Genomic DNA, 24,728 nt, shown 5'->3' with positions numbered 1-24,728 from the left:
AGAGTGCATACAAGCACTCAAAGAGAGTCTTCAAAAGAAAGAAAAGAAAGAAAAGAAATGGATTCCAGCACGTTAGTAGCTGATAAGCCTCATGCAGTTTGTACTCCATTCCCAATTCAAAGCCACATAAAGGCAATGCTAAAGTTTTCAAAGCTTCTCCACCGTATGCATAAAGGTTTTCACATAACCTTTGTCAACATTTGTAGACATTGTATTTTGTATTTGTTAATAAATTTTGGTTCCCGGCTCCAATGATGAGCTTGAGATATGTCAACCAAGGGTAATTAAAGAGTTTACAATAGTTTGGAAGTAATCACAACTCAAAAGTGCTCAAATCACTTTGAAATCGATATTGAAAAATGACCTTTGTTCACTGTTTTTACCATAATTTTGGATCCACAAAGAATTTGTAAGTAACGTTTCTTTCATTGGAAAGTAGACATCTTGGGCTTCAATTTAAACATAAATTTTGCCACATTTGGACTTATATCAAATAAGTTATGACAATTTGAAATTGGGCCAACTGGGCAGTCCGATTTTTTGGGTTTTAAAACTTCATTTTAAGGGCCCAAAACATCATGCTTTAATGTTGTCCGGTGGGCTGGCCCATAGACCCTTGGAACGTCCAAAGACAATTAAAAAACCTCAAAAACTATAATGTTAACTTATAAATAATCATTTTATGTCTTCAATCAAAACCCTAGCTAGGGAGAGTTATTTTTTAGCCTCCATCTTTGGCCAAAATGGGCTTTTACCCCTTTCTCACAAAATTTCCAGCAAAATACCTCTTGTCTAAAACAAATTAGTGAAATGCCCCTATTTTGAAACTCAATTTTCTAAAAAATCGAGTTTTAAATGTATAACTCGATTTTTGGAATGTCGAGTTATAGTGAACGTGGAATTAGATTTTTTTTTTTTGGAACTTGAGTTCCATATAAAGTACTCGAGTTCATGGAACTCAAGTTCCACTTGAATTTTTTCAAGGAACTCAAGTTCCATGAACTCGAGTACTTCACATGGAACTCGAGTTCATGAAACTTGAGTTCCTTGAATGGAACTCAAGTTCCAGAAATGTTTTTTTTTTAGTTCGCTATAACTAGATTATCCAAAAATTGAATTTTAAATTAGAACTCAATTTTTAGAAAATCGAGTTTCAAAACAGGGGCATTTCTCTAAATAGTTTGAGAAATGAGGGCATTTTGCTGGAAAGTTAAAAAAAAAAGGGCAAAAGCCCATTTTCTCCCTCCATCTTCTTTAAAACCCTAATTCTCTTTTCTAAAACACACACACAACCCCTTAGCATGTTTTTTTACAAATTAAAAACCTCTCTTTAGTTAGTTCTAAGGCAGAAACTATTTTTCAAAATTGATTTCTCAAAAACCTTTTTCAATTAAAGTTTGTTCTTGAGTTGTGATTATCTAAACTATTGTATTCTTTTGATTATTCTTGTCCTCAATCTAATCTTTGTGTTGTAGCCACTGAGGGGTCGGTTAAACAACTTCAAATCTATGATTTTAAAGAAAGGTGAGCTTATTTTCCATAGTTTCCCACTTTGTTTAATATGATTCACATGTTTTTCTTGATATAGTTTCTCCATTCATTATATTTGTTTGTTTGATGTTTTTAATTATGTTTGATATGTTTTAATATGCTTTTTTAGTTTAGGTTTATGTAGTTTTCACGTTTTAAAGCATGTTAGGTTGTTAGATTCCTTAGTTTTTGTTTTGGCTTTGTTTTTGTGTTTATGAGTTTCTTCTAGGTTAGGGTTTCTATAGGCATGTCTACGCACGCATAATTCTGTATGCACACGTAGGCTTGAAGTATGCGTATGCATACAACTAGCCTGCATACGCAAGCTCATGTATGTGCATGCATACTTCAGCTCAGAAACCCTAATCTGAGTTTTTTAGCCTCTTTTTCTTTATTTCCCTGTGTCACATGCCTCTGTTTTGGCTCCTTTTTATGTTTTTGAGTCTCTGTTCCTCTATTTAATTGTTTGTTTGCCTTTAACATGCTAGATTAGGGTTTTCTTTTTCTTTTCTTGCTTTAATACCATGAACATGCATTCATATATCCATTCATTGATGCATAGGTGCTAAGATGCAGTAAGGTAAGTCATGCATCCATATGAACATGCATTGGATATACTTAATGAGGAGTTGAACATGCTTGGTTGGATGATGTGTACTTGATGTTGAGAATGCAATCACATGTTTCTTTGATGTTGCCATGTTTATGTTTCTGCCTTTGTGATATCTTGTTGTTTGCTGCCTTGGATAAGATAATATGATAAGCATGATAGATATATGCTAGGCTTGATGTGAGTTGCCATGATAGATGTATGTTAGGGTTTTGGGATGATTGATTGCTAGATGTATGCTAATGTTTGTGTGAGTATAGATAAAAATATTGAATGAGCTATTAATGAGATTAAGACATAAGACACAATGACTAGAAGTCAACCCACGGGTTAGGTGGGGTTGAGTCCCTAACACCTTCCCATCCCCATACCAAAACTCCGAACCCATACTCTGGTAGTAAGATCAGTCATTCCACCTAAGGGTGTTATATTTATGGTTCCTAGACCTAATCTAGGAGGCGAACCCATCTTTTCTCCACCCCGGTCCACTTGGTTGAGGCGTACTCCCCTTTCCTTAAGGAGAAAACTGCTGCGCCCACAACACTGAGTTCAACCACCAACATTTTCTGGCATCTAGAGGTTCAAACTCCTTGGATGGCTTACGTGACTTCCAATTTGAAACCATTCCAGATAGCCTCCCTCCATGGAATTCTATCGCCACCCAAGACGTCGCTTCTCTTTGTGCTTCCATTATGAAAAACTTCTTGGCTCCCTTTTTTGAACTCCTTTTAAAACTCAATAGTGAAACTTCAAACGCTCCTCTAGTGACTTGCATTATCTTAGATATTTGAATGCAATTCACCATTATTGCTGCTCAAGAACTCGAAACCGTAATTATAATGTTCTCCTCTATCTTTGCCTATAGCTTAATGGTTATCACGAATTTTCCTTCTCTTATGGATAAAGGTCTTATACCACTTAAAGTTATAACAAAAAATGCAAAAGCCTTGAAAGCTATTGTCATTTATGATTAAAACAAGTTTTTAAGTTAACAACACTATTTTTTGTTTTTTGGTTTTGCAGATGAAAACTATTTAACTAATGGGTATTTGGACACAATTATAGATTGGATTCCATGTATGAGAGGCATTCATTTGAAAGATCTCCTAAGCTTTATTCGAATCATAAATCCAAATAATATTTTCTATAAATATTTACTTGAAATGGTAAATAGAGCTCCTATGGCCTCAAGAATTGTTATTCACACATTTGGCTTGTTAGAGTAAGAGGTTTTGGATGCTCTTTCCACCATATTTCCTCGTGTGTATGCCATTGGCCCTCTCCAACAACTACTCAATCATTTACCCAATGATCCTTTGAAATCAATTGGGTATAGTTTATAAGAGGAAGAAATTGAGTCCCTTCGTTTACTTAACTCTAAGGCACCCAACTTAGTGATTTATGTGAATTTTGGCAACATAGCTATCATGACACCACCGTAGTTGGTTGAGTTTGGTTGGGGGCTTGCAAATAGTAAGCACATGTTTTTGTGGTTTATTTGGCCTGATTTAGTTGTCAGTGAATCAACAATATTGCCACCTCAGTTCAAGTTAGAAACTAAAGAAAGATGTCTAATAGTTAGTTGGTGCCCTCAAGAGGAAGTGCTGAACCACCCCTTGATTGGAGGCTTCTTAGCACATTGTGAGTGGAATTCAACCATTGAAAGTGTGTGTGCAAGAGTGCCTATGCTTTGTAGGCCATTCTTTGGGGATCAACAAACAAATTGCAAGTATACTTGCAACAAATGAAGCAATGGCATGGAGATTGATTATGATTTTAGGAGAGAGAAAGTAGAGAAGATTGTGAAAGAGTTGATGGGAGGAGATATGGGAAAGAAAATGAAAAAAAAGGTTATGGAGTGGAAAAAATTAGCCGAAGAGGCCACTAGCTCATTTGGTTCTTCATCCATTAACTTGAATGATTTGTCACTAAAGTGCTCTTGAAGAATAAATGTTTTTTTTTGTTTTTTATAAAGTGACTTAAAAATTAAATCTTGCTTAATTTGGCAGGTAGGATAAAATATATAAAAGGGTGGAAAAGTAAAAAAATTGAAAAGGTATCCGTTTTTTATCAAGCGTGTTTGGTACAACGGATATAAAAACTATAACATAGGAAATGGTTTTACTATTTATTTATTTTTTGTTAAGAATAAAAATTAGATGATAGAAATTATAATTTTTTTCAATTTATATTATGACCTTGTTAAATAAATATATATTTTTTATCATAGTTTTTATATTTGTTGAAGATTTATGATTGTTAAATTACCAGTTTTTCCAAAAGTTTAAAATGAATTTATTCATTTAATCTAACACTCTTTCTTCATGTGTGGGTCACCTGAGCTGCTATTGAGTAGGCTTTACCAATTCTTCCAAAGGGATAAGTTGAATATATTCATTTAATTTAACTCCCCCCTTCACTCACGGGCCACTTGAAGTGCCATTAAGTGAGAGCGCAAGAAGTGAAAATTTAAATGGGAAGTGAGGTGGTAACAAGAATTACCATGATATGATGTTAAATTATTGATTATCTTAAAAACTTAAATTGTTAATAAATGATGAATTTATTCATTTAATCTAACAATCTATATATATAATAATAGGTGAAATTGAGAGAAATTCAAATCAAAATTCCAAATTAGAGTTCTAATTTTACTCCATGTGTCCTAAATTATTTATTCCTAAAGAGTTTTATTTTTTAATTTTAGAATCAAATGTGGGATCACATCATAAATATTCATCTAAGTGAATTATTAACTACAAAAACCAAAGAGTTTAGAATAAATGAATAGTAAAAAAAAGTGCTTCACAATAATAATAAAAAAACATGGACAATTTATATTTTATACATAATAATATCTTTACAAAATTTTGTAAAGAGTTAATAAAATATAAAAATGACTATCAATAGTATTTAAATTATATATTTTAGGAATTATATTATGCATTTTATTGTATATCTTTAAGTGTATCTATGCATATGTATGGGGTTACAAACTAGTTACAATAAAATGAATATGTAAATATTGTATTATATAATTACATTGAGTCTTAATGAGCTAAGATTCATTATGGCTTATTTAATGAATCAAATTGAAGTTTTACTTCTTCGCAATAAAACAAAGAGTGTTGCGTGCAATGATGTTGGATATAAAATTTCCAAATTGAAAATGTCAAAAGGCCGGCTTTGAATATCAAATGGCGGGATTCATAGCCGAAAGTGTCACGAAAGAGTTAGATTTTGGAAATGACAGTTTTAGTCAACTCTTCTTAATATTTTAAACGCTTTTTAATATTTCAAATGGCGAAGTTTAGGTTTCAAATTTTCAATGCTCCATTCTTAAAAAAATCTCCCTTCTAATGAAAATGATTGGATTCTATCGCTTTACCTCGAAAAAAAGAATATAATTGGATTAAAAAATATAAATATATTTATAAGATGTAACGAAAATGAGTAATGATGTGGCATATTAATTTAAGAATGTTATGAAAATTTTGTGACTTTTTGTTGTTTCTAGCATTGCCCAACGAAAATGCATATGCACACATACACAATGTCAGGGGAAGAGAATTTTGTGCTGCCTTAAATGTGATACTATTAAGTTTTAAGACCTTAGGGACTAATGTATTAGAACTTCAATGTGTATTGTGTTGGCAAACCATGATCAAAACATTTAGTCTAGATTTACACTTACTCAAAGTTTGGTTTAATGTAAGTTTGGAATCGAGTAGTTGCAGGAAATTACTGTTCTATTTCTGCATGGCTCAATCGATCGAAGAATAGACTCGATCGATCGAGAATCATGGATCAGGAATTTTTTTGGAGAATTTTAAGTCGGTCCAAATAGTAGTTCAAGCCCATTAAGGATTAGGGTTTCAGATCTACTTCTCTCACTATATAAAGGAAACCCTAAGCACGTTTTTAAAGCTTCTAAGAGAGAGAAGAGTGTGCCTCTTTTTGTATCTAGGGTTTGTACCCAAAAGCTCTCTAGAGTCATTTTGTTTATGCTGTATGTGTGAATCTCTTGTAAGATCTAGAGGTGTTTGCCTTCATATATACTTAGGGTTATCAAGAATCAAGATTATGTCAAGAACTTGGTGACCATTCAGTTGGTGCATTAAGAGCTTAACGATATACAAGCGAGAGTGCTTGTATTTGCTGGAGAATCCAAGAAAGAAGGAGTCCGTGGTCTCGGAGCTTGCAATAGGATGTTAGTGGTCTAAATCGCTATTGTACAAACTTCGATTCTTTCATAGTGGATTCAAGTTTATCTTGAGAATGGCTAGGTTAAATCCTCCCCAGGTTTTTTACTGGTTTGGTTTTCCTAGGTCATCATATCTTTGTATTTTTTATATTCCGCACTTTACATTGATATGATTATATGATTGTGTTAACCTAGATCTGAAATTTGGACTAAGTAATAACTTGGCTTATTAGCTAGGTTAATCCAATTGTGTTTTAAAGGGTCTAAAAACGTACAGATACTACCACTACAAAGTTCCATTTGTTCGCAGCTCTCACTCGAAGACTGAATCCAATTATTGGAGAGGCTAGGAAAATGTTAAATTCTTTACCTTTCTGGATTGTTTTACGTGTTTACGGAATCTAATTTTGTGATCCAAAAACTTTGCTAAATGCTAAATGGGCTGGCCCTCAATCTTTGTTTCTTACTCTTGTCTCATTTACCATTCAAACATTGACTTTGTAGCCAAAATTATCACGACATAGCAAGATTGAAAAACTAGGTCACATTATAAGATACAATCAAAGTGTGGCCAAAATGGGCATTTGCCCATTTCTCACAAACTTTCCAACATTTTGCCCATTTTCTTAAACTATTTATGGAAATACCCCTGTTTTGAAACTCGACATTAAAAGGGTCGAGTTTAATATCAAACTCGATTATCCTATAAGCGAGTAACTAAGAAACTCGATATTCATATGCTCGAGTTAGTCTGAGCATTGTGTCATGCTGGCGAAGCAGACGTGGCTTTTTCCAATAAAAAAAAGCCCATGTGAACATGCATAACTCATTAAGTACAGAATCGAGTTTGTCTTAACAATTTGAACCCCTAACATCTCACAACGCCTATTCACTCTCTCCCTGTACACTCTCCCTTGCTCTTTGCCATCACTCTCCCTCTACACTCTCCCTCGCTCTCTGCTCTGCGATCAGTCTTCCCCACTCTCCCCCACTCTCCATCAGTCTCACTCTCCCTATCTAGTCTCCCTCACCCTCTTCAATCAGTTGTCGTTACTTCCATCGAACCCTTACCGTACTTGCCGCCGTTGATTACGGGTACATTGCTCTCCTCTGATATTTTTTCTGATTATGGGTAATATTAGGTTGTGTTTTATGTGGGATTTTGATTATTTTGTTGAAACTTTCTTAAAAGTAGTAAATTTACTTATCAAGATGAGAATTTTGTTGTCTTTTATATGCTGCAATGATGATAGTTTAAAGTATTTCTTGCTATATGGTTATGTTTGTGTTATTTTCTCATTAATGAGATTTTTGTTGTCTTATACATGCTGCAATGATTATTATTAATGAGTTTAAATGTGCTTAGGGTTTTGATGGGGGGTTTTGGTAAATCGATTGGTGGTGTTGTGGTTATATCTCTGGGTTTTTGTAAAATGTGTCTTTTTCAATTGTAGGCATGATTTTTTATAGTTGTTATAAATTGTGTCAAACTAATTACATTTGAATCTAAATTAATACACCGTTTTTCTTTTGTTGTGGCATTTTAGAACAAATATAACAATACAGCAACTGTGCTATAATAAATATGATTTGTTGAGTACTTGAGTTGAAGCCAGAGATTATATGATTTGTTAATTGGTTAATTAACTTGATGATATGTCTTAACTGGACCCTTATTTCAAATCCACATACTTTATAAAGTGTAAATCTTTGCATATGCTACCACCAATTTTACTGCAAAAGTTTACATTCTGATGTGACAATGACAATGACAATGACAATGAATGTTATTGATGCCACTTCAAAAGTTTACTTTTCTTTTTTGTGATTGGTGATATATCATCAATTTGTAAGACTTTATGTAGTAAAATTTGTAGTATCTTTAGGATTTCTCTGTCCTTTGATACTTTATTTGAGTCATTTAAACATAACTTCTGAATCTAAGTTCTCTCTAAATATTTTATATACAAATAGCATATATGCTATCTTCCTCCTCCTTGTTTGGCAATGTTTAGTCATGTTGTGGGTTTCTTATGAAGTAAATGTTATTGTCTTTCTACTTTGTTAATATTATTGCATTATAATTGTCAGCATTTCAAGCTTCTCTTAACATTTTATTTATTTATTTTAAATTTGGTTCCAAAATGGGAGCAAATAACCACAAAATAACTTTGATAATTTTGGTTTAGTTGATAATGGTCAAAATTATGTGCTCCTTTTGTGAGTTCTTTTATGCCAAAGAACCTAAAGGACTCATTTTGGGTGAAATACAGTCTTAAACCTTGCTATTGATATAGTTTTTGGTTGTGGGTCTACTTGATTGTGCTTTCTTTAGTTCTTTTTTTCCCTTGTGTTTAAAAGTCATACTTGATTGCTTACTTTTCCATCAATTACCTCATATTTTGCTGTCTATAATAGGTACAAGTTTTTCATTCTTATCATTCTTTTGTAGGATCCTATTGTGTCTGGTATAGAGGACAAGTTAGCTACGTGGACATTTCTTCCAAAAGGTATCCCTTTGTGTCTACACTCTACACTCCTTTTATTCACTTTTCACTTTGAATGATTACTCTTGCATTATTACTAACTAGCATTTAACCCGCACAAAGTGCGGGAACATTTAACATATTCAAAATACCATCAATTTAACATAACAATACAATAAAATATATTTAAATTCATTTGGGTGAAAATATTAAAGCCTATAAACATGTTCCCATCTTTTCTAGACTTCATCCTTGAAATTTTTTGTTCAAATTCATTGTTCATAAAAATATAAATCATTTAGATTTATCATGGTATGAGGATGGGAAAAATTGAATCCAATCATCACTAATTAAGTCTAAAAGGGATTTCATCGAACAGGTGGAATGCAATAAATAGATAGAATACCAAAATAACATATATAGAACAATGCAAATTTTCATCTGCATTCAAAGAAACCCAAAAATTCATATCAGGTCCCATTTAGTAACACCATAGACATAGCAGCAAGCATCGAAACATATATTGTAGGATTCGAAGATTATGGTGGAGTTTGGATACACGTTTTCACGTTTTGCGTTTTGCGTTTTGATTTTTTTTTTTTTTTCTGCTGCCGGGGGGGGACAACGCGCACTGTGCGCGCACTGTTCATGTACGTTTTTAGCAATTTTTTATTAAAAATGGGTCTCGCAGTACTATTTACACATTTAAAAATTATTTTGCTACAGTGTTTTCAGTTTTCAGTTTTCAGTTTTCAGCAATAAGTTCTATCCGAACGGACCCTATATTAGCTTTACCAATAAAAGCTATTGTGGCCCATTTCATTGTTGAATAACCCCCATCATTGAAATTTTAGAATCTTACGGTGCAGGAGGCTGGCCTGACATTGGCAGCGTCCTTCAGATTTCTCTCTCTCTCTCTCTCTCTCTCTCTCTCTCTATAAATATATATATATATATGTGCTGGACAAAAAAAACTCGTTGACCCTGAGATTTCTCTCTCTTTAGCGGCTGTTCTAGAATGCATAATAACCTCTCTCTTTTTTTCTATTCTAAGCCAAAATGGGTTAGATTGTAAGAGATGCTATTGGTTTTCTTTTTCCCTCTGTTTGTTGGATTGGAACGGAACATGCAAACAGTAAAAAAGTGGGCTGAATTGATGATGGTAGAAAATGGTAAATTACATCATTGACAAATACCCCAAACCAATTAATCCAAATACTCCAAACAAAACCAAACTAAATGTGACACAAATATCCTAAATAAAGCAGTGATAAATCTACAATAGCACATGAGAATAAAAATATCATTGAAAACACAAAATATGGCAGGTTTATTTGCAGTGAACAGCAAGAAATCTGAATGTCTAATAAAACCAAATTGGAGTTTAATAACACTAAAATAATTATATGTCCTATTTCGTATATAAGTACTCAATAAGGGATAGTAAAAATAGGGGGATAGTGTAAGAGAGACTACAGAAAAAAGTCAAAAATAGTCATTGAAAGGAAGTTGATAACAATTTCTAATTTCGACAACAAGAATCAAGATTGATTACACAAAGGTTCCTCAAATTTATTAAGCTTTACATCAAAATTTGAAAGCACACCCACGTTATGGAATTCATGAAACTTTCCACCCATTATTATATAATCATCTATTCATAAAATAAATAAATAAAAGTAAATCATCTATAAGTACTCAAATCCAAAACACTGAGACATATAAAATAAAAACTAATGAATAAACAAAATAAGCAAAGCTAGCAACAACACCATTAAAATAAATAAAAAATCCTGCCAATAAATTGAGCCTAATAGCCTGAGCAATAAAAATTAACAGAAACCAAGTCTAATAGAACTTGGGTAATTACAAAATATTTTATTTAACCAATGTGTGTATTAGGAATTTAGAACAATAATACAGTGTTTCTACCTTCTAGGTATCATGGAGGCCACATTCTTCAGTAATATTGGTGGACCATGCAGACTATAATTGGCAAGAAAATAAATTGATAAGAAAATTTGGAGCAACAAAATTTGATTCTATTAACAACACTGCTATTATACTAATAGTCTTTAACCCGCACAATGCACGGGATTATTTAATTGATGTATTAGGTATCTCATGTGCTAGTCTAGTCACAAACATTGAAGTTAAGATTATAATTCTAGCAAGTTTATGTAGATAATGTATCGGTTTGTTGTAAGCTTTCCCTAGTAGGTTAGTCTTGCATTTCATTATAGTATTTGTACGTTTTTAGACCCCTTAACTTAGGTAAATTATGCAAATCTAGGTTAACACAAATATATCATATCATGCAAAGCAGCAGAAATATAAAGAACACAATGATATGATGACCCAAGAAAACCAAACCGGTAAAAAACCTGGGGAGGATTTAACCTAGCTATCTTCAAAGTAAAACTGAATCCACTATGAAGAAATTGAAGTTTACACAACAGCGACTTAGACCACTAACATCCTATTGCTACCTCGAGTAGGAAACTTACTACCACAACCACGTGACAGCTCCGAGTCCACGGACTACTTCCTTCTTGGCTTCCCAGCAAGCACAAGAACTTCCATTTGTATATCTTTAAGCTCTTAATGCAACAACTGAATGATCATCAAGTTCTTGACATAATCTTGATCCTTGATAACCCTAAGTATATGCAAAAGCAAACACCTCTAGATCTTACAGAAGATTCACACACACAGCATCAACAACAAAAAAGACTCTAGAGAGTTTTTGGGTACAAACCCTAGATACAAAAAGTGGCACACTCTTCTCTCTCTTAGAAGCCTTTAAAAATGTGCTTAGGGTTTCCTTTATATAATGGGAGAAGTAGATCTGAAACCCTAACACTTAATGGGCTTGGGCTGAGTTGGAAAAATCTGCAGAAAAACAATTTGCACGACTTTCAATCAGTCGAGTCTAATTTTCAATCGATCGAGCTAGGTAGAATTGCACAGTAAAACTGAATCCACTATGAAGAAATTGAAGTTTACACAATAACGACTTAGACCACTAACATCCTATTGCTACTTCAAGTAGGAAATTTACTACCACAACCACGTGATAGCTCCTAGTCCACAGACTACTTCCTTCTTGGATTCCCAGCAAGCACAAGCACTTCCACTTATATATCTTTAAACTCTTAATGCAGCAACTGAATGATCATCAAGTTCTTGACATAATCTTGATCCTTGATAACCCTAAGTATGTGCAAAGGCAAACACCTCTAGATCTTACAGAAGATTCACACACATAGCATCAACAACAAAAAAGACTCTAGAGAGCTTTTGAGTACAAACCCTAGATACAAAAAGAGGCACACTCTTCTTTCTCTTAGAAGCCTTTAAAACCATGTTTAGGGTTTCCTCTATATAGTGGGAGAAGTAGATCTGAAATTCTAATCCTTAATGGGCTTGGGCTGAGTTGAAAAAATCTGCAGAAAAACAATCTACACGACTTTCGATCAATTGAGTCTAATTCTCGATCGATCGAGCCAGGCAGAATTGCACAATAAATTCTGCAGCAACTCGATTCCAACTTTACATATAAGACACATACTTTAAGCAGTCTAAACAAGACTAAAACTTTTTGATTATGGTTTGCCAACATTACAAATTAGTGTTCTAATACATTTAAATCTAAAGTTCTTAGAACCTAACAGTATTTGTAAATCATAAGCTCATAAAATAGTGGTCTTCGAAATTCTAGAAACTGTATTACAAAAAGTTACTACTGTGAAACCTATAGTTGGTACACTCCTCCATGGATCTCAATAAAAAAATACATTTGAGCAATTCAAGGTATTTTAAATATTGCAAGAATTAATTAGTCAGACTTAATAGAGCAAATGACAAATATAATAAATGAGCAAGTAAATCCTAATATGTGACCCTTTCTTTTGATTCAAAATGTTGTATTGCTAAAGCATATCCCTGAGAATTCCATTACTCATCTATAGAAGATCAGCCCACTGCCTTCTTTTTATCTCTTCATTGGGCTGCGAGGCGAAATTCTCAATAAAAATTAAGAACTAACACCAAAGGGTGGGTGCATGCACATATGAAAATTATGTGAATAATAAAAATCAACAGTTACAGTACATGAAACACTATGCTAGAGACCACAAACTAAATATGCAAAACTGGCTTGAAATTGAGTAAAACCTCACATACACAAATAAGTCAAATTGATTACAAAGCATAGTGAACAAAAATTTGAGGAGAATTCTAACGTTCTATAAGGCCATTGGAAAAAGGGAAAACAAATAAATTAAAGCAATTCCAAATTTCCAACAATTTTACGGACTAATCTATTAAAATAGAATGATACCACATAAATTAAGCCAGAAGGTGCAAAACAATCAGAGAAAATGCGGTTCAATATGCAAAAACTTAGTAATTAAAATAAAAAAATCCAATAATTTTACTTAAAAAAATAATAAATAATTGTACTTTTAGTAATCAACATTTTTTTTGCTTTTGAGAACGATTCAACGAAACATAGATCTGCACAAAGCATAAATCAATTAAAATTTTAGGGGCTAAGCAAAAAAAGCACAAACCTAACAAAAATCTACCAAAAAAAAACAAAATTTAATCAATACAACAATTGAACAAAACAGAACTCAAGAAATTGACAAAATAAATGGGAGATTAGGGGAAAAGGTAGCCAAACCTTAAACCTTGATTGAGTAATGTGGCAAAACAAAATCTTTGTTATCTATCTGTTTGTTTCTGTTAAAAAATGCAGTAAATAATTCTAGTGAAACCATAATTTCATTTTGAGAGAAATCATCAATAAATCTACACTAAAGGCAAACAAAGAAAGTGCAAACCTAACAAAAATCTGCCAAACAAAAATAAAATCTAACCAATACAACAATCGAAGAAATCAGATCTTAATAAAATAAAATAAAATAAAAAGAGCATGCTTACCTTCTGAATTGTCTGTTGTTTCAGAGAAGGAATGGGATAGCTTCTGAAGAGTTTGTTGACAGGGCAGAGAATGAACAAATTTTTCAATTTTTACTTTTTTTTTTTTTTTTTTTTGCACTTCCTTTTGGATTTTCTTTTTTCCTCTGTCTGTTGGTTTGGAACGGAACCTGGAAACAGTAAAAAATGGGCCAAATCATCAGAGAGAGTATCGGAAAGAGAAAAATTAACCACGCTATTCTGACCTTGTGTGTATGGAGTTGTAGAGAAGAAACAGAACAGGGTGGAAGAGCATATCTCAGTTACAGTGACTTTGAAGTTTTCATTGGGAAGTGATGTGGCTTATTTCTCCATTAGCGAGTAACACAATCATTCCAATTCTGAAATCTAGAATGTGAACAATTGAGGGAACTGTCACGTGGTCGTGGTAGTAAGTTTTCTACTCGAGGTAGCAATAGGATGTTAGTGGTCTAAGTCACTATTGGAAAACTTCAATTCTTTCATAGTAAATCTTGTTTTACCTTGAGGATAGCTAGGTTAAATCCTTCCTAGGTTTTTTACCGGTTTGGTTTTCCTCGGTTATCATATCGTGTGTTATTTACTTTTTCGCACTGCTTTGCATGATATGATTTACTTGTGTTAACCTAGATTAATCACTTGGCTAAGTTAATCACTTGGCTAAATAACTAATTTAAACAACTTGTGTTTTAAGGGGTCTAAAAACATACAAGTGGTATCAGAGCAGGTTAGCTCTTGTATTTATATCTTTCGATCTAAGAGTTGATCCTTGACCCCTGCTGTCATGGAACACGGTCACTCTCTTGTGATCCCACCTCACTTTGATGGGAATAACTATGCCTACTGGAAAGTAAAGATGAAAACTTTCCTGAAATCCATCGATGAGAGAGTCTGGAATTCCGTTGAGTACGGATGAGAGAAGCCCACTACTCCAGTTAGCGAGTGGTAAACTTCTCAGAAAGAAGTAGCCACTTTTAATAGTAAAGTCATGAATTCTATTTTTAATGCTGGTTTCTATAGAGGAATTCAAGAGAATCTCTAATGTTGAGGTTACTCATACTGCTTGGAATATTCTCCAAACTGTGCATGAAGGCACAAGGCAGTTAAGATCAATAGATTGCAACAGTTAACATCTAGATTTGAAAGCATTAGGATGTCTGATGATGAAAGTTTTTATGAATTTTATGCTAAGCTTAATGACATTGTTAATTCTGCTTATAATTTGGGTGAAATCTATGATCAACCTAAGATTGTTAAGAAGATACTGAGATCTTTAACTGAGGACTTTAGACCTAAAGTGACTGCCATTACTGAAAGCAAAGATATGGACTCCATCCCTGTTGATGAATTTGTAGGATCTCTCCAGTTCTATGAGTTAGACCTACTGAAGACAAACAAATCCAAATCAATGGCTCTTAATTCAGTTGATGATGTTGAAGGGAATGGATTTGATGACAAACTCTCTGCTACAGAGATTGCTTACCTTGCCAAGAACTTTAGAAATTTTCTTAGGAACAATAACAGAAGGGCAAGAGGTAAAAACAATGTTGAACCTATAAATTTTAGGAGGAATGAACCCACTAAGGTGAACAATAATGAAAAACCTAAAGAAAAAGTAGGTCAAACCTCTAATAACTCTATGGGTCAACAATGTTTTGGTTGTCAATGGTATGGTTATGTGAAATCAGAATGTCCTACATTCTTGAAATCAAAGGGTAAGGCTATGGCTGTAACCCTTAGTGATGATGAAGTTTCTGATAATGAGTTTGGTAGTAATGAGGATGGAAACTTCATTACTTTCACAACTACTGCCGTAGTTGATGAAAGTGCTGTGGTTGATAAAAACCTTACTGATGGGGAACTCTCTGAGAATGCTGATTTGCAAGAAGCCTATAATAAGCTTTGCAAGGTTGCTGCAAAGGATGCTATGAATGTTGATTTAGGTTTATAGAAAAATTGCTTCTCTTGAACTTAAAAAGAAAAATTTGCTCTTGAAATTGTTTGATGCTAATGAATTGCTTGATAAGGTGAAGACTGAGAACATGTTGTTGCTTGAAAAAGTTTAGAACTTAGAACTAGAATTATCTGTTGCTAGAGAACAAACAAATAGGTCTACTAGTTCTAAACTTGATCACATGTTAAGTATTCAAAAGTCTCCTTTAGACAAAACTGGTCTAGGTTTTGTAGAAAGCATCTCTTTTTCTAAAACTCACTCCACAAATTTTGTTCCTTCTTCTGAGCCTCCCGTGAGTGAGATTATCAAACTAGTATGTTAGGTTCTAAGACCTTAGGGACGAATGTATTAGAACTTCAATTTGTAATGTTGGCAAACCATAATCAAAACATTTAGTCTAGGTTTAGACTTGCTCAAAGTTTGATTTAAATTAAGTTTGGAATCGAGTCATTGTAAGAAATTACTATTCAATTGCTACAGTGCTCGATCGATCGGAAATTAGATTCGATCAGTCGAAAGTCGCAGACCAACAAAAATCAGCAAACGTAAAAAGCCCATAACTTGCTCGTTTGAAGCCCAAATCGTGAGCCATTTTTTCCAATATTTAAAGGACATTATAAGTTAACCCTAGAGAGGGTTTCATAGTTTTTTAGAGAGATTAGAGTGCATCTTGTGCCTCTTTTGTGGATCTAGGGCTTTGTACCCAAAAGCTCTCTAAGGATGCTCTTTATGTTGCGTGTGTGAATATTTTGTGAGATCTAAATGTGTTTTTCTTCACATACACTTAGGGTTATCAAGATCTAGATTAATTTTAAGAGCTTGGTGATCAATTCAGTTGCAGATTCAAGAGCTTAAAGATATACAAGCGGGAGTGTTTGTGTTTGCTGGGAATTTAAGAAAGAAGTAGTCCGTGGACTCGGAGCTGTCACGTGGTCGTGGTAGTAATTTTCCTACTCGAAGTAGCAATAGGATGTTAATGGTCTAAGTCGCTATTGTGTGAACTTCAATTCTTTCATAGTAGATAACTAGGTTAAATCATCCCCAAGTTTTTTACCAGTTTGGTTTTCCTGGGTTATCATATTGTTATGTTCTTTATTTTTTGCACTTTACAATAATATGATTTATATGTGTTGACCTAGATTTGTATAATTTACCTAAGTTAATCACTTAGCTAAATAACTAGGTTAATCTGATTGTATTTGAGGGGTCATAAAACGTACAAGTGGTATTAGAGCAGGTTAGCTCTAGTGTTTTTGTCTTTTGATTTAAGAGTTGATCTTTGATCCCTGTTATCATGGATAATTTTAAGTGTCTTACCGTTTTTAACCGTGATGATTTGAATAAAAAGGACACTGTTGTTTCTATTGATTTTATTGATGCCTGCGAAACTCTTCGTAAGGAATTATCTAAATCTTTGAAAATTGCTAAGAAATTTAAAGGAAGAGTTAAAATTAGCTAATATTGAAAAAGATGAATTGGTTGTTAGATTAGATGAATCTAATAAAAAGAATGAATATTTGAGAAATCAAATTTCCTTTCAAGATGAGAAGATGAAAAGCTTGGAGTAAGAGTTAGTTGAATCTAAAGCTAAAATTGAAAATTTGACTAGTGCCAAGCCTGCTGTTGATAACAGAAGTGTTTTTGTTTCTCTTAAGCCTAAAGCTGAAAAAGTTTATATCCCTTCTTTCAAGAGGAATAATAATAAAAAAAGGCTTCTTTTTCTAGATTGGACAAAGCTAAAAGTTCTAATGTAGACACTGAAATTTCTAGATCTATGTCTAAACCTACTACTTGTGTGCAAAAAAAATATGTTTTTGTGTCTACCTGTCACATTTGTGGTGTTGAATCTGAGACTAGATTTGCAGTTAGAATATTGATGTTCCTAGATTTGTTCCTGTTTGTCACTTTTGTGGTGCCCCCGGTCACATTCGTTCTAACTGTCATAAATTGAAATTTAAAAATTCTGTATTTCAATCCACGATATGTAATGATATTTCTCCTAACATAAGTCCATATAAATTGTTTCATATTCTTTTGAAAAATTTAAGCTTGTTGGCTTGTGAAAGGAATTTGCAGGATTTCAATATTTCTTAAAAGATTGGTGTAATCCCTCAAATGCACTCTACTTCTCGTGGATTTTCACCTACGAAGCCAAAGACTCGTGCTATATGGGTGAGAAAAGATTCTCTAAGGTGAGTGTTGTTTACTTGTCCCTGATTTAATTCTTTCAATTGTTTGTGGACATGTTTTCTTTTAGTTTTTGGTTGTTTTATTTTCTTAGGTTGTTTTGATTATTCAAAAATCCAAAAATATTGAAAAATTTCAAAAAGACAAAAATATTTTATTTTGTGTCTTGTTTTTTTTGTTTTGAGGATTACTTGAATTATGATATCTCTCTCTTGATTTAGAACATGCTTGGCACTGTGGAGAAACTTGAATAGCATGTATTGCTCAACTAAGTGCTAAGCTATTTCTGATTTTGTGTGAGTATGTACTAGTTTGTACATGTACTCATGGGTTAATTAAGAAATTAATATTTCTTGTTTGTGTACCCTCTATAGCTTAGTTAAGCATTATCATGCATAGCTTTGCATTGTTCATTTAGCATAATTTGTGCCTTTTGTTTTTGGTCAAATTTTTTTAAACCAAAAATATTTTTGTGTTTTGGATTACATATCATGGTTTTGAAATCAAGGCTGGCCATATTATCTTTACATAACTTATTTATGTACTTTGTTTAGCTTAGATGAGCTTATTTTATTGCACTTTACTAGTTTGAACTTTGTAGTGCATGCTGTGTGTTTATAATTTGTGATCACATGATCTTGATCTTGAAGTCACATGCCTTTGATTGTCGGACTTTAATTTAATGGAAAAGGCATAAATAACCATCTCACCACTGTTTACTAGCCAATCATGAACACTTTAGTGCATATCGTAAGATTTTGTGCTCGAGAAAGTGTATCACATGCACAAAAAGAACATAAGGTGTAGCCTCGGTTTAAATAATAAAATTGGTGTGTACATTATTGGACTATAATAAATTCAATCAAATAAAATTGGTGTGTATATTATGAGGCAAATTCAAGAAACTTACATGATTGCAAGCTTTTATTCTAGGAGATGTGGGAGTTATATGATGTAACTCTTTAAGTGATAGTCTCTTTCAACTTTATGTGATGAATTTTGTAGAAATTGTGATTGATTACTATCTATATACCACCTCACATGTATCTCAAGATTTTGCTAGTTGCACACACAACACAAGTTAGTCTTTGTTAAACTTGGTACATATTCTTGTGCGTGATCTTGTTGTGGCCATCCAAGATTGACAAGCCTTGATTTTGTTGCAAAATGACAATGATTTTGAGGACAAATTGATTGAAAAACTTGTTTTTGGGAGATCTAGGTTCTATACAACTATTTTTCGTAAGAATTTCATCTCATATTCATGCATTTCATTCATGAAATATTGTGCTTTGAGGAGTTTCTGCATAAAATTGCTCTGTTTTTCAAAAATTTAAGTTTTCTAGATTTTCAATTGATTGAAGTTGTTTTTCGACCGATCGAAAATGCGTTAAAATTTTTGGTTAGCTTCTACCTGACTCGATTGGTATTCAATTGATGCTCGACCGATCGAAATTGGAAAATTTTCAATTTTTAAATTTTTGAGCAACCTTTTTTTTTTTCATGCATCATTTGTGTTTAGGATTCACATGCATTGCATTGTTTTTTGTATCCATCTTGCAGTTTTGCAGTCATATCTCTTATTGTTTTCACATATAACATGCATACACTTTGTTAAATTGGGTACTCAACATGATTTAAAAATTGATTGATTAATTTTTGAATCCTTTGTACATTTTAGTATTTGCTATTTTTTATGTGTGAACTGCAAAAAATATTTTTCTTAAATGATATGATGGATAATCAATGTGCAAGTTTTCTCTACTTATGCAACTGTTTATGGGTCACATAGTGTTAAGTTTGCACATATTGAAAGATAGAATATTTTTCTTCAAGCGAATCCTCAAATTTCTTTTGTTTGGTTTGTGCCTTTTTATTTATCCCCACCTCCTATATTTTCCCCAAAACAGTTTTCCTCAAAAATTGTTTTGCTTTTCCTATTTTTATAGGGGGTGAAGCTTGTTTTTAACCTTTGTTGTTCATAAGATGAGTTATTGCTCTTCATAACGGGAGATGCCTCTATTCTCTATAAAGCTGGATTCATTTGTTTCCTTGATTCTCTATTTTCTCATTACTTTTGTTGCATATGTTTTCTCTTTATTTGAGTTGTCTTTGTCAATACGTGACAAAAAGGGGGAGTTTTAGATGAAACGTGGGGGAGTTGAAATTGTTTTTGAAAGGGGCAGAAAATAATTTTTTTTTGTGATGTATCTAACTTAGGGGGAGAGTTAGTTTGCATACTTGTTGTTTTACTGTTTTTTTGTCTTTCTTTCCACACATGCGTTTATGTGTTTATTAAGTGTTACAAGAATATACAGGTTGATTCAATCGTGCTGCTGTTTACGCTTGCAACTGATAGATAGTAGTTAGGTTGAATTTGTTGTGTTGGGCTATGTTTTTGTAAAGGGTTGTTTTGTTTGTAACTTTGAGCATTTTGTTTAAGTTTGTGTTTTGTCATGGATTGCCAAAGGGGGAGATTGTTAGGTTCTAAAACCTTAGGGACTAATGTATTAAAACTTCAATTTGTAATGTTGGCAAAGCATGATCAAAACGTTTAGTCTAGGTTTAGACTTGCTCAAAGTTTGGTTTAAATTAAGTTTGGAATCGAGTAATTGCAGGAAATTACTATTCAATTGCTACAGTGCTCGATCGATCAGAAATTAGATTCGATCAGTTGAAAGTTGCATATCAGTAAAAATTAGCAAACGTAAAATGACCATAACTTGGTCATTTGAAGCCCAAATCACGAGCCATTTTTTCTACTATTTAAAGGACATTTTAAGCTAACCCGAGAGAGGGTTTTCAAAGTTTTTTAGAGAGATTAGAGTGAATCTTGTGCCTCTTTTGTAGATCTAGGGTTTTGTACCCAAAAGCTCTCTAAGGATGCTCTTTATGTTGTGTATGCGCATCTTTTGTGAGATCTAAATGTGTTTGTCTTCACATACACTTAGGGTTATCAAGATCTAGATTGATGTCAAGAGCTTGGTGATCAATTCAATTGCAGATTCAAGAGTTTAAAGATATACAAGCAGGAGTGCTTGTGCTTGCTGGTAATTCAAGAAAGAAGTAGTCCGTGGATTCAGAGTTGTCACATGGTCATGGTAGTAAGTTTCCTACTCGATGTAGCAATAGGATGTTAGTGGTCTAAGTCGCTATTGTGTAAACTTCAATTCTTTCATAGTGGATTTGATTTTACCTTGAGGATAGCTAGGTTAAATCCTCCTCAAGTTTTTTACTGGTTTGGTTTGCCTGGGTTGTCATATTGTTGTGTTTTTTATTTTCTGCACTTTACAATAATATGATTTATATGTGTTGACCTAGATCTGCATAATTTACCTAAGTTAATCACTTAGCTAAATAACTAGGTTAATTTGGTTGTGTTTAAGGGGTCTAAAAATGTACACAGTAGAAGTTACACCTCCTAGGAAGATTAGGGTTGATCTCAAAGACTCTAAGCCTAAAACTCCTAACTCTCCTAAGGATAAGTTGTATGATAGACCTGCATGGGTTTGTCATTTTTGTGGAAAGTCTAGGTACATTCGTTCAAACTGTTTCAAGTTTCAAGTTGCAAGCTGCTAAGTGAGCAAATAAGCCAATAGTACATGTGCCTCAAGCATAAGATTCTATGGTACTTATTAGTGAATTGGTAAAGGCTTTAAACCTTTATAGTTTTTGATCATTTGATCTTAATCTTGAAGTCACGTGCTTATGATTGTTGGACTTAAACTTAATGAGAAAGGCATAAATAACTATCTCACCACTGTTTACTAGCTAATCATGAACACCTTAGTGTATATCAAAAGATTTTGTGCTCGAGAAAGTGCAGCAAAGAACATAAGGTGTAGCCTCGGATTAATGCTAAAATTGGAATGTACATTATTGGGCTATAATTAATTCAAAATAAAATAAAATTAGTGTGTACATTATCTTGACTATTCTAATAATTTCCAAATCAAATAAAATTGATGTGTACATTATGAGGCAAAATAAGAAACTTACATGATTGCAAGCTTTTTTTCTAAGAGATGTGGAAGTTATATGATGTAACCCTTTAAGTAATAGTCTCTTTCAAATTTACGTGATGAATTTTGTAGAAATTGTGATTGATTACTATCTACATACCACCTCACATGTATTTCAAGCTTTTGCTAGTTGCACACACTACATAAGTTACTCTTTGTTAAACTTAGTACATGATATTGTGTGTGATCTTGTTGTGGCCATCCAAGATTAAAAACTCCTTGATTTTAATGCAAAATGTGTTTTAAAGTTTGAGATTTGAGGACAAATTGATTGAAAATCTTGCTTTTAGAAGATCTGGCTTAAATTCAAGGGTTTTTGAAAAACTTTTTATCTCATACTTATGCATTAAATTCATTAAACAATGTGCTTTGAGGTGTTTTTGCATTAAAATGCTCTGATTTTAAAAAAAAAAATTGAATTTTTGAGATTTTCGATCGACCGAATCTGTTGCTCGACAATCGAAAATGCGATAAAAAAAATTAGGTTTAGATATGCCTGGCTCTATCGCTGCTCGATTGATGCTGGATCAATCGAATATGTTTTTCGATCGATTGAAGGTATTTTTCGACCGATCGAAAATCGGTCTGAGTGTTTTTTAAAAGGGATTGTTTCTCATGTGTTCTTCACTTATTCAAATCTTTTCAAACACTCCTCACTCTATTTTTCTCGACCGATCCAACCTAAAGCAATTTTTGTCATTTTTTGCCTCAAATCTTCAAGGTTTTTTGTCTTCAAGTGATTGTAAGTCTCTTTTACCTTTTGTTTTTTTATTCAAATCACATATTTCATGCATTTTAGTTGGAAATTTCGAACCTAGGGATTTTGGGATTTTTGTTCAAATCAGTTGTTTTTAATCAAGTTTGTTTAATGGGTTTTTGTCCTTGCATGCTATTAACATGATTCCCTTGCATTAATTTGATTAATTTTGTGATTTGGGAAAATTTTGAAATTCTAGGGCTTGAAAGTTTAAGAAATTGGGGATTTTGTCCAATTGGACTAAAATTGATGAAATTGACTTGTGAAATTGATTGATTATATCATTATATGATGCTTTCTATCTAGTATAATGGTTAATTACTCAATTTGGTTCAATTTTTGAAAGTGGGTTTTCAAAATTTCGGGTTTTTGTATTAAAACTCTATGTTCAAGTCAATTTTTTTTTAAGTCTAATTGGACTATTCTCAATGCATTAGAGCATGCATCATGTGGTTATTTTGTTCATGTATCATACAGATTGGTCATTTCTATATTTTTGTGCTCTATCTCCGCCTAATACAATCTGCCCTTGGTTTTTCTATGGTTTTTGTTCTTTTTGGTTCTCCTTTGTCTATCCTTTCCAATCTCTTAGCATCATGGTTAGGAAGACTAGAGCTCATAGGACCACCACCTTTTCTTCTCTAGCCTTTGAGAGTGATAGGTTTCTAACTGAGAAAAACCAAGAAACCTTTGAGAAGCTAAATATATATAGGAAGGTGTGGACCAAAAGAAAAGTGATTTTAGATGAGTTGGATTCTAAGATTTGTAGGAACTTTAATCGTAGGGGTTAGTTGCCTCTTTCTGATATAGATCATCCTCCTCCGGTTATTCTGATCAGAGAGTTCTATTCAAACCTCTCTATTCACTCCACTTCATCCAGCATTCAGTTTGTGAAGAGTTGGATAAGAGGAGAAGAGTATACCATTACTCCTCAGGTAGTGGCCTCTAATCTTGGTGTACCTTTGGTATAACAGCCAGTTTATCCCTATTCTGAGTCTCCTCCTCTAGACGACATCATGTCCCTCATCACTGGTACTACCATTCAATGGGGTACTGATCCTCATGTCACCTCTCATGAGCTTACTAAGCTCAATTATTTGTTTTTTCCGATTTCTTGTCATTCCATCCGGACTATTTCTCATTTACACACCATTCCTATTGAGCGTTGTGCGTTTTTGTATGCTCTTGTGACAGATGCTCCTATGAGTTTTCCTACACTTTTCATTCGATCCTTGGTTGAGGTTCATAGGAGTAGTTCTAGGTCACATGGTCTTTTCTTCCCTGTTTTCATACATCGGATTTTGTTACACTTAGGATTAGAGGATTTTCCTGCATCTGAGCCCGTACACATTATAGCTCCCATAGGTGCCACCTTCCTTCGGCAGAGAGCTACTCAGATGAGAGAGAGCTCTAAACGCCTTAAAGTTGAGTCTTCTTCGGGCGTTGCACCTCCTCCTCCTCCTCCTCTTTCTTCAGGTGATCCCACATGCTGAGGAGTTTGTTGATCAAACTACTGTTGATCCTCCACCTTCTACTTCGGATGATTCTAGCATTCATTGTATATTGGACACTGTCGTGATCGTTCAGGTGGCTCATGGTCAGCAATTGGTGGATGTAGTCACAAAGCTTCAGGCTTTACGTGCAGAGTTGGCGAGTTTCCGGTGGTCACCTCCACCACCTCCTTTTGATGATGAGTCTTGATTGCCCATTGGAAATTCATCACAAAAAGGGGGAGTACATGTCGATGGAGATAAGGGGAATTTTTTTTTTGAGCTTTGGAGCTTTAGATTGTATCTAGGTGCTTCATCTTGCATGTACAGTTTTTAGACCCCTTAAACACAACCAGATTAACCTAGTTATTTAGCTAAGTGATTAACTTAGGTAAATTATGCAGATCTAGGTTAACACAGATAAATCATATCATTGAAACAGTGCGGAAAATAAATAATACAACAATATGATAACCAATGAAAACCAAACCGGTAAAAAACCTAGGGAGGATTTAACCTAGCTATC

General features: G+C 33.5%; 1 pseudogene; it reads left to right on the top strand.

The window, feature by feature from the left end:
- Window positions 1–57: 57 nt before the first annotated feature.
- On the top strand, window positions 58–24,413 carry LOC142612064 (7-deoxyloganetin glucosyltransferase-like; annotated as a pseudogene).
- Window positions 24,414–24,728: the final 315 nt, after the last annotated feature.

The sequence above is a fragment of the Castanea sativa genome, chromosome 10 (assembly GCF_040712315.1).
Source record: "Castanea sativa cultivar Marrone di Chiusa Pesio chromosome 10, ASM4071231v1".
Classification (NCBI taxonomy): Eukaryota; Viridiplantae; Streptophyta; class Magnoliopsida; order Fagales; family Fagaceae; genus Castanea; species Castanea sativa.
The sequence above is the reverse complement of the archived record's forward strand: the minus strand, read 5'-3'. Positions and strand labels throughout refer to the sequence as shown.